The sequence below is a fragment of the Heptranchias perlo genome, unplaced genomic scaffold, assembly GCF_035084215.1.
Source record: "Heptranchias perlo isolate sHepPer1 unplaced genomic scaffold, sHepPer1.hap1 HAP1_SCAFFOLD_442, whole genome shotgun sequence".
Classification (NCBI taxonomy): Eukaryota; Metazoa; Chordata; class Chondrichthyes; order Hexanchiformes; family Hexanchidae; genus Heptranchias; species Heptranchias perlo.
In genome coordinates this window covers 152,501-162,500 of record NW_027139456.1, presented here as the reverse complement: position 1 = coordinate 162,500, position 10,000 = coordinate 152,501, and the positions used below count along the sequence as shown (strand labels likewise).

Below are 10,000 nucleotides of genomic sequence, written 5' to 3'. Positions count from 1 at the left end.
GAGAGTTGCCTCAAGTCCCTGAGGGACCTGGACACGAGGCCGAATACACACGCACGCCTGCTGCACTGGCAGCAGCGACCAACAGGGGGCTGACCGGCTGATCCTTCCCTTTCACAGGCAGGCTTTTGGCCCTCGCTGAAACGACAAAGGTGTTCAGAAGGAAGTCCTGGGGGGAAGGCAGGCAGGGAGGGACGGACACAGGGAAGTCCGCACAAAACAGGTCCCCTGGAACCTCTGACCCAGAAAACCGGGTTCCTGGTGAAAGCAGTCCTGCCATTGACATGACAATGGACAGGGCCCGGCAGCTTGAGACACATCTTTCTTTCAATAAGCAAGTTCTTTTTAAAAAAGTTTCCTTCCACAGCAGCTCTGAGTGAGAGAGAGAGAGAGAGAGACACTGACTCACTGACTGATACTGACACCGACACACACACACACACACACACACACACACATATTATTTATTATTATTTTAAACGACAAAGCTGTTCAGAAGGAAGTCCTGGGGGGAAGGCAGGCAGGGAGGGACGGACACAGGGAAGTCCGCACAAAACAGGTCCTTTGGAACCTCTGACCCACAAAACCGGGTTCCTGGTGAAAGCAGTCCTGCCATTGACATGACAATGGACAGGGCCCGGCAGCTTGAGACACATCTTTCTTTCAATATGCAAGTTCTTTTTAAAAAAGTTTCCTTCCACAGCAGCTCTGAGTGTGAGGGAGAGAGAGAGAGAGACACTGACTGACTGACTGATACTGACACCGACACACACACACACACACACACACATATTATTTATTATTATTTTAAATTGATTTTTGGAACAGGGAGATGGACTAGGGGCTTGCTCTGTCCACTCCACGCATCGACCCAGTATTGCAGTGTTTCTGGGAACGGTGCAGCTCCCTGTGGGGAGATATTCAAAAGGAAAAACAGCTCTTTCCCAGTGTCTCTGTGTGTGTGTGTGTGTGTGTGTGTGTGTATTATTACTGAGAATAAAGCTGATATCTCTCTCTCTCTCTCTCTCTCTCTCACTCAGAGCTGCTGTGGAAGGAAACCGTTTTAAAAAGACCTTTCTCAGCTCAGTGGTATTTTTTTCTTCTCCAAGGCTGAGTGCCGCTCGCACGTAGCGATATAATTCAAAGTGCAAAATAACTTGGCGTCGTTGACTTGAAACAAGCAGGGTCTGCTTCCAAATGAAAGCTGCGCTCCCGAACTGGACTGACTGTCTGTCTGTCTGTCTGTCTGTTTGTCAAGGGGTGGAAAAGGCGGCGGTGGTGGTGAGGGTGGAGCTTTACGCTCAGGAGGGGAGACTTTCTTTCAGAGGTGCCAATTAATCTGCAGCAGAAAGTCATCCCCCCCGACCGGGATTCGAAGCCCGGTCCTGACCACGAGACCACCGGGGAGAGTTGCCTCAAGTCCCTGAGGGACCTGGACACGAGGCCGAATACACACGCACGCCTGCTGCACTGGCAGCAGCGACCAACAGGGGGCTGACCGGCTGATCCTTCCCTTTCACAGGCAGGCTTTTGGCCCTCGCTGAAACGACAAAGGTGTTCAGAAGGAAGTCCTGGGGGGAAGGCATGGAGGGACGGACACAGGGAAGTCCGCACAAAACAGGTCCCCTGGAACCTCTGACCCAGAAAAACGGGTTCCTGGTGAAAGCAGTCCTGCCATTGACATGACAATGGACAGGGCCCGGCAGCTTGAGACACATCTTTCTTTCAATAAGCAAGTTCTTTTTAAAAAAGTTTCCTTCCACAGCAGCTCTGAGTGAGAGAGAGAGAGAGAGAGAGAGAGAGAGACACTGACTCACTGACTGATACTGACACCGACACACACACACACACACACACACACACACACACACATATTATTTATTATTATTTTTAATTGATTTTTAGAACAGGGAGATGGAATAGGGGCTTGCTCCGTCCACTCCACGCATCGACCCAGTATTGCAGTGTCTCTGGGAACGGTGCAGCTCCCCGTGGGGAGATATTCAAAAGGAAAATCAGCTCTTTCCCAGTGTCTCTGTGTGTGTGTGTGTGTGTGTGTGTGTGTGTGTATTATTACTGAGAATAAAGCTGATATCTCTCTCTCTCTCTCTCTCCCTCTCTCTCTCTCACTCAGAGCTGCTGTGGAAGGAAACCTTTTTAAAAAGAACTTTCTCAGCTCAGTGGTATTTTTTTCTTCTCCAAGGCTGAGTGCCGCTCGCACGTAGCGATATAATTCAAAGTGCAAAATAACTTGGCGTCGTTGACTTGAAACAAGCAGGGTCTGCTTCCAAATGAAAGCTGCGCTCCCGAACTGGACTGACTGTCTGTCTGTCTGTCTGTCAAGGGGAGGAAAAGGCGGTGGTGGTGGTGGTGAGGGTGGAGCTTTACGCTCAGGAGGGGAGACTTTCTTTCAGAGGTGCCAATTAATCTGCAGCAGAAAGTCATCCCCCCCCAACCGGGAGTCGAAGCCCGGTCCTGACCACGAGACCACCGGGGAGAGCTGCCTCAAGTCCCTGAGGGACCTGGACACGAGGCCGAGGACACACGCACGCCTGCTGCACTGGCAGCAGCGACCAGCAGGGGTCCGACCGGCTGATCCTTCCCTTTCACAGGCAGGCTTTTGGCCCTCGCTCAAACGACAAAGGTGTTCAGAAGGAAGTCCTGGGGGGAAGGCATGGAGGGACGGACACAGGGAAGTCCGCACAAAACAGTTCCCCTGGAACCTCTGACCCAGAAAACCGGGTTCCTGGTGAAAGCAGTCCTGCCCCGCTCTGCCATTAACATGACAACGGACAGGGCCCGGACCAGGCGCAGCGGACGGTAGCGAGCAGTCGGAGGGTGAAAATCCGCCAGTGGGTGAAATGGAGAGCCGTGCGGTGAGAGGAGGCGGAAAGCGGTTCGCAGACTTTCGCTGTACCTCCGGCGGGCAGCGCCGCACCTCCGACCGCTCGCTACCGTCCGCTGCGCCTGGTCCGGCCGCACGCGACCAGCCGTACCCGGAGGAAATCGGCCTCGGCCTTCCCGAGATATCAGTCTCCAGGTGGGACAGAAAAACCGGGGGCCCCCGGCTCGCTTTCAGCGGCCCGCTAGTCGACTTCCCGGCGTGCGAACGCGATCCTTCCGGTACCCTTCGGTGCCCCTTGCCCGACTCTAGCTCCGGTGGTAAAGCGGAGTCGGTCGGTCTGACGGCCGCCGAGTTAGCAGGCGGAAAGCGGTTTGCAGCCTTTCGCTGTACCTCCGGCGGGCAGCGCCGCACCTCCGAGCGCCCGGTACCGTCCGCTGCGCCTCGTCCTGCCGCACGCGACGAGCCGTCCCCGGAGGAAATCGGCCTCGGCCCTCCTGAGATATCAGCCTCCATACGGGCGTCACAAATCAGTGGACATGGTCAGCTGCAAAGCAGTGTCATTACAACCTTTCATAAACGACAGGGCAGCACCGCACTGCACTGCACCGCACTGCACCCCACACTACATCACACTTGCCTGCCTGCCTGCCTGCCGGCCTGCCGCTGCCTACTCTCACCAGCGGACCAAAGTGAGGATAACACCCCGAAGCAAGCATCTCCCTTGCCGCCCACCAGCCCACACCAATCCCCTTGCCTGCCTCCCACAAATTCCACCAGCGAGGCAAAGTGAAAATCAACCCCCAAAAAACGCACTCCACACCGGCCATCGCCCGCTATACACCCCCCCCCCCCCGGGGCGAATATTAAGCCCGAGAACACCGACTGTAACCAACCGCAGTGAAAAGTTGAAGTGGCAACTCATTAACCAGATTTACACTTGGCAACTCATAAACCAAATGAACAAAAAATCTGGTTAATGAGTTGCCCAAAATAAATCTGGTTAATGAGTTGCCACTTCAACTTTTCACTGCGGTTGGTTACAGTCGGTGTTCTCGGGCTTAATATTCACCCCGGGGGGGGGGGGGGTGGGTGATTCTGGGGGTAGTGTCCGGGAGGGTGAGCCTTTTATTCGGCAGGAGGCGTGTGGGGAAATCATCAACCTGTCAGACGATGAGTTGTCACAAACGCCATTGCTTAATGAAAGCTGCGCTCCCGAACTGGACTGACTGTCTGACTGTCTGTCTGTCCGTTTGTCAAGGGGAGGAAAAGGCGGTGGTGGTGGTGGTGAGGGTGGAGCTTTACGCTCAGGAGGGGAGACTTTCCTTCATGCCAATTAATCTGCAGCAGAAAGTCATCCCCCCCCGACTGGGATTCGAAGCCCGGTCCTGACCACGAGACCACCGGGGAGAGCTGCCTCAAGTCCCTGAGGGACCTGGACACGAGGCCGAGGACACACGCACGCCTGCTGCACTGGCAGCAGCGACCAGCAGGGGGCTGACCGGCTGATCCTTCCCTTTCACAGGCAGGCTTTTGGCCCTCGCTCAAACGACAAAGGTGTTCAGAAGGAAGTCCTGGGGGGGAGGGAGGGAGGCAGGGAAATCAGCACAAAGCAGGTCCCCTGGAATCTCACACCTGCGTCCCAGAAAACAGGTCTCCTGGTCAAAGCAGTCCTGCCCCGTCCTGCCATTAACGTGACAATGGACAGGGCCCCGGCAGCTTGAGACACATCTTTTTTTCAATATGCAAGTTCTTTTTAAAAAGGTTTCCTTCCACAGCAGCTCTGAGTAAGAGTGAGAGAGAGAGAGAGAGAGAGAGAGACACTGACTGACACTGACACTGACACTGACACTGACACTGACACTGACACACACACACACACACACACACACACACCGTCTCCCATCCGATTGGTGGACTATGGGATTGAAAATCGAACTTTGAGTTTCAATGCAGGGGGGAGAGCGCGAACGCAGCCCCTCCCAACTACCACACGCGCGTTGTTGTTGTTGTAATATAGAACTGCAAGTTGCCGTTGTCGTGGTCGTTTCGAATCAGCACAAAGTAGGTGCCTCCCTGGAATGTCACACCTGCGTCCCAGAAAACAGGTCTCCCGGTCAAAGCAGTCCCGCCCCCGCCCTGGGATTAACATGACAACGGACAGGGCCCAGTCAGGGAGCAGCTTGAGAGACACCTTTCAATAGGCACTTCTGAAACATTAACGCCTTGTTTCTTCCGACAGTTTAACCAGCGATTAACATGACAACGGACAGGGCCCAGTCAGGGAGCAGCTTGAGAGACGTCTTTCAATAGGCGCTTCTGAAACATTAACGCCTTGTTTCTTTCGACAGTTTAACCAGCCTTTAACACGCCTTGTGTTTTTATTTCCCATTTCCAGCCAGCCAGCCAGCCAGCCAGCCAGCCCAGCCGAGCCGAGCCAGCATCTGCAGTATTTTTTTTGATTGGTCTTGCCTGCCGTGGAATGAATGTTTCAACACGAGCTGCTGATTGTCAGCACCTCACCTCTTTCTCAATTGGCCGTTGCAATCTCACTCGCTCGCTCATTGTGAGACACGTCACGTCACTAGTTTTACTCAAAGAGGTTTCCTTCCACGGCAGTTCGTTAGTGACTGAGACTGACTGACGGAGGTCCGTTGAGACACAACCCTCTCCCATCTGATCGGTGGCCTACTGGCAAATTTACCAATCTGTCAAGCAATCCTGGCAAGAAAGGAAAAAACGGCAACTTCTTTAAACTCATCCACTGTTGCAATTAGAAACGGTGGCAAAAAATGTGGCCAGAGTGGGAGAGAACGGCAGTGCTTCGAGACTGCTTTCAACACCGGCAGCCAGAGAACAAAGAGGGAGGGCAAACAGGACCCGAGATCAATTCGCATCGAGCGCGGTATCGCTTCTCGGCCTTTTGGCTAAGATCGAGCGTGTTCCTTTTCGGGCTTATTTGGATCTGAGCGGACTGGAACGCTGGCCGCGACCTCGTGCGCTCGCAAAGTGCGGACTTTGCTGTGATTGGTCGTTTGTGTGCTGGCTCCGCCCCTAAATTTGCATAAGGACCAAATCAACACTGCAATGGCAGGGAAGGGTTCCTGGTGAAAGCAGTCCTGCCACTGACATGACAATGGACAGGGCCCGGCAGCTTGAGACACATCTTTCTTTCAATAAGCAAGTTCTTTTTAAAAAAGTTTCCTTCCACAGCAGCTCTGAGTGTGAGAGAGAGAGAGAGAGAGAGAGACACTGACTGACTGACTGACTGATACTGACACCGACACACACACACACATATTATTTATTATTATTTTAAACGACAAAGGTGTTCAGAAGGAAGTCCTGGGGGGAAGGCAGGCAGGGAGGGACGGACACAGGGAAGTCCGCACAAAACAGGTCCCCTGGAACCTCTGACCCAGAAAACCGGGTTCCTGGTGAAAGCAGTCCTGCCATTGACATGACAATGGACAGGGCCCGGCAGCTTGAGACACATCTTTCTTTCAATAAGCAAGTTCTTTTTAAAAAAGTTTCCTTCCACAGCAGCTCTGAGTGAGAGAGAGAGAGAGAGAGAGAGAGACACTGGCTCACTGACTGATACTGACACCGACACACACACACACACACACACATATTATTTATTATTATTTTTAATTGATTTTTAGAACAGGGAGATGGACTAGGGGCTTGCTCCGTCCACTCCACGCATCGACCCAGTATTGCAGTGTTTCTGGGAACGGTGCAGCTCCCCGTGGGGAGATATTCAAAAGGAAAAACAGCTCTTTCCCAGTGTCTCTGTGTGTGTGTGTGTGTGTGTGTGTATTATTACTGAGAATAAAGCTGATATCTCTCTCTCTCTCTCTCTCTCTCTCACTCAGAGCTGCTGTGGAAGGAAACCGTTTTAAAAAGACCTTTCTCAGCTCAGTGGTATTTTTTTCTTCTCCAAGGCTGAGTGCCGCTCGCACGTAGCGATATAATTCAAAGTGCAAAATAACTTGGCGTCGTTGACTTTAAACAAGCAGGGTCTGCTTCCAAATGAAAGCTGCGCTCCCGAACTGGACTGACTGTCTGTCTGTCTGTCTGTCTGTTTGTCAAGGGGTGGAAAAGGCGGCGGTGGTGGTTAAGGGTGGAGCTTTACGCTCAGGAGGGGAGACTTTCTTTCAGAGGTGCCAATTAATCTGCAGCAGAAAGCCATCCCCCCCGACCGGGATTCGAAGCCCGGTCCTGACCACGAGACCACCGGGGAGAGTTGCCTCAAGTCCCTGAGGGACCTGGACACGAGGCCGAATACACACGCACGCCTGCTGCACTGGCAGCAGCGACCAACAGGGGGCTGACCGGCTGATCCTTCCCTTTCACAGGCAGGCTTTTGGCCCTCGCTGAAACGACAAAGGTGTTCAGAAGGAAGTCCTGGGGGGAAGGCAGGCAGGGAGGGACGGACACAGGGAAGTCCGCACAAAACAGGTCCCCTGGAACCTCTGACCCAGAAAACCGGGTTCCTGGTGAAAGCAGTCCTGCCATTGACATGACAATGGACAGGGCCCGGCAGCTTGAGACACATCTTTCTTTCAATAAGCAAGTTCTTTTTAAAAAAGTTTCCTTCCACAGCAGCTCTGAGTGAGAGAGAGAGAGAGAGAGACACTGACTCACTGACTGATACTGACACCGACACACACACACACACACACACACACACACATATTATTTATTATTATTTTAAACGACAAAGCTGTTCAGAAGGAAGTCCTGGGGGGAAGGCAGGCAGGGAGGGACGGACACAGGGAAGTCCGCACAAAACAGGTCCTTTGGAACCTCTGACCCACAAAACCGGGTTCCTGGTGAAAGCAGTCCTGCCATTGACATGACAATGGACAGGGCCCGGCAGCTTGAGACACATCTTTCTTTCAATATGCAAGTTCTTTTTAAAAAAGTTTCCTTCCACAGCAGCTCTGAGTGTGAGGGAGAGAGAGAGAGAGACACTGACTGACTGACTGATACTGACACCGACACACACACACACACACACACACATATTATTTATTATTATTTTAAATTGATTTTTGGAACAGGGAGATGGACTAGGGGCTTGCTCTGTCCACTCCACGCATCGACCCAGTATTGCAGTGTTTCTGGGAACGGTGCAGCTCCCTGTGGGGAGATATTCAAAAGGAAAAACAGCTCTTTCCCAGTGTCTCTGTGTGTGTGTGTGTGTGTGTGTGTGTGTATTATTACTGAGAATAAAGCTGATATCTCTCTCTCTCTCTCTCTCTCTCTCACTCAGAGCTGCTGTGGAAGGAAACCGTTTTAAAAAGACCTTTCTCAGCTCAGTGGTATTTTTTTCTTCTCCAAGGCTGAGTGCCGCTCGCACGTAGCGATATAATTCAAAGTGCAAAATAACTTGGCGTCGTTGACTTGAAACAAGCAGGGTCTGCTTCCAAATGAAAGCTGCGCTCCCGAACTGGACTGACTGTCTGTCTGTCTGTCTGTCTGTTTGTCAAGGGGTGGAAAAGGCGGCGGTGGTGGTGAGGGTGGAGCTTTACGCTCAGGAGGGGAGACTTTCTTTCAGAGGTGCCAATTAATCTGCAGCAGAAAGTCATCCCCCCCGACCGGGATTCGAAGCCCGGTCCTGACCACGAGACCACCGGGGAGAGTTGCCTCAAGTCCCTGAGGGACCTGGACACGAGGCCGAATACACACGCACGCCTGCTGCACTGGCAGCAGCGACCAACAGGGGGCTGACCGGCTGATCCTTCCCTTTCACAGGCAGGCTTTTGGCCCTCGCTGAAACGACAAAGGTGTTCAGAAGGAAGTCCTGGGGGGAAGGCATGGAGGGACGGACACAGGGAAGTCCGCACAAAACAGGTCCCCTGGAACCTCTGACCCAGAAAAACGGGTTCCTGGTGAAAGCAGTCCTGCCATTGACATGACAATGGACAGGGCCCGGCAGCTTGAGACACATCTTTCTTTCAATAAGCAAGTTCTTTTTAAAAAAGTTTCCTTCCACAGCAGCTCTGAGTGAGAGAGAGAGAGAGAGAGAGAGAGAGAGACACTGACTCACTGACTGATACTGACACCGACACACACACACACACACACACACACACACACACACATATTATTTATTATTATTTTTAATTGATTTTTAGAACAGGGAGATGGAATAGGGGCTTGCTCCGTCCACTCCACGCATCGACCCAGTATTGCAGTGTCTCTGGGAACGGTGCAGCTCCCCGTGGGGAGATATTCAAAAGGAAAATCAGCTCTTTCCCAGTGTCTCTGTGTGTGTGTGTGTGTGTGTGTGTGTGTGTATTATTACTGAGAATAAAGCTGATATCTCTCTCTCTCTCTCTCTCCCTCTCTCTCTCTCACTCAGAGCTGCTGTGGAAGGAAACCTTTTTAAAAAGAACTTTCTCAGCTCAGTGGTATTTTTTTCTTCTCCAAGGCTGAGTGCCGCTCGCACGTAGCGATATAATTCAAAGTGCAAAATAACTTGGCGTCGTTGACTTGAAACAAGCAGGGTCTGCTTCCAAATGAAAGCTGCGCTCCCGAACTGGACTGACTGTCTGTCTGTCTGTCTGTCAAGGGGAGGAAAAGGCGGTGGTGGTGGTGGTGAGGGTGGAGCTTTACGCTCAGGAGGGGAGACTTTCTTTCAGAGGTGCCAATTAATCTGCAGCAGAAAGTCATCCCCCCCCAACCGGGAGTCGAAGCCCGGTCCTGACCACGAGACCACCGGGGAGAGTTGCCTCAAGTCCCTGAGGGACCTGGACACGAGGCCGAGGACACACGCACGCCTGCTGCACTGGCAGCAGCGACCAGCAGGGGTCCGACCGGCTGATCCTTCCCTTTCACAGGCAGGCTTTTGGCCCTCGCTCAAACGACAAAGGTGTTCAGAAGGAAGTCCTGGGGGGAAGGCATGGAGGGACGGACACAGGGAAGTCCGCACAAAACAGTTCCCCTGGAACCTCTGACCCAGAAAACCGGGTTCCTGGTGAAAGCAGTCCTGCCCCGCTCTGCCATTAACATGACAACGGACAGGGCCCGGACCAGGCGCAGCGGACGGTAGCGAGCAGTCGGAGGGTGAAAATCCGCCAGTGGGTGAAATGGAGAGCCGTGCGGTGAGAGGAGGCGGAAAGCGGTTCGCAGACTTTCGCTGTACCTCCG

The 10,000-nt window shown here is 52.8% G+C and overlaps 5 pseudogenes; all 5 read left to right on the top strand.

Moving 5' to 3' along the window:
• The first annotated feature begins 788 nt into the window (after positions 1 to 788).
• On the top strand, positions 789 to 905 carry LOC137313170 (U2 spliceosomal RNA; annotated as a pseudogene).
• Positions 906 to 1,870: 965 nt separating this feature from the next.
• Positions 1,871 to 1,987, top strand: LOC137313191 (U2 spliceosomal RNA; annotated as a pseudogene).
• Positions 1,988 to 6,472: 4,485 nt separating this feature from the next.
• On the top strand, positions 6,473 to 6,589 carry LOC137313145 (U2 spliceosomal RNA; annotated as a pseudogene).
• Positions 6,590 to 7,871: 1,282 nt separating this feature from the next.
• LOC137313169 (U2 spliceosomal RNA) lies at positions 7,872 to 7,988 on the top strand (annotated as a pseudogene).
• Positions 7,989 to 8,953: 965 nt separating this feature from the next.
• Positions 8,954 to 9,070, top strand: LOC137313190 (U2 spliceosomal RNA; annotated as a pseudogene).
• The last annotated feature ends 930 nt before the right edge of the window (positions 9,071 to 10,000 follow it).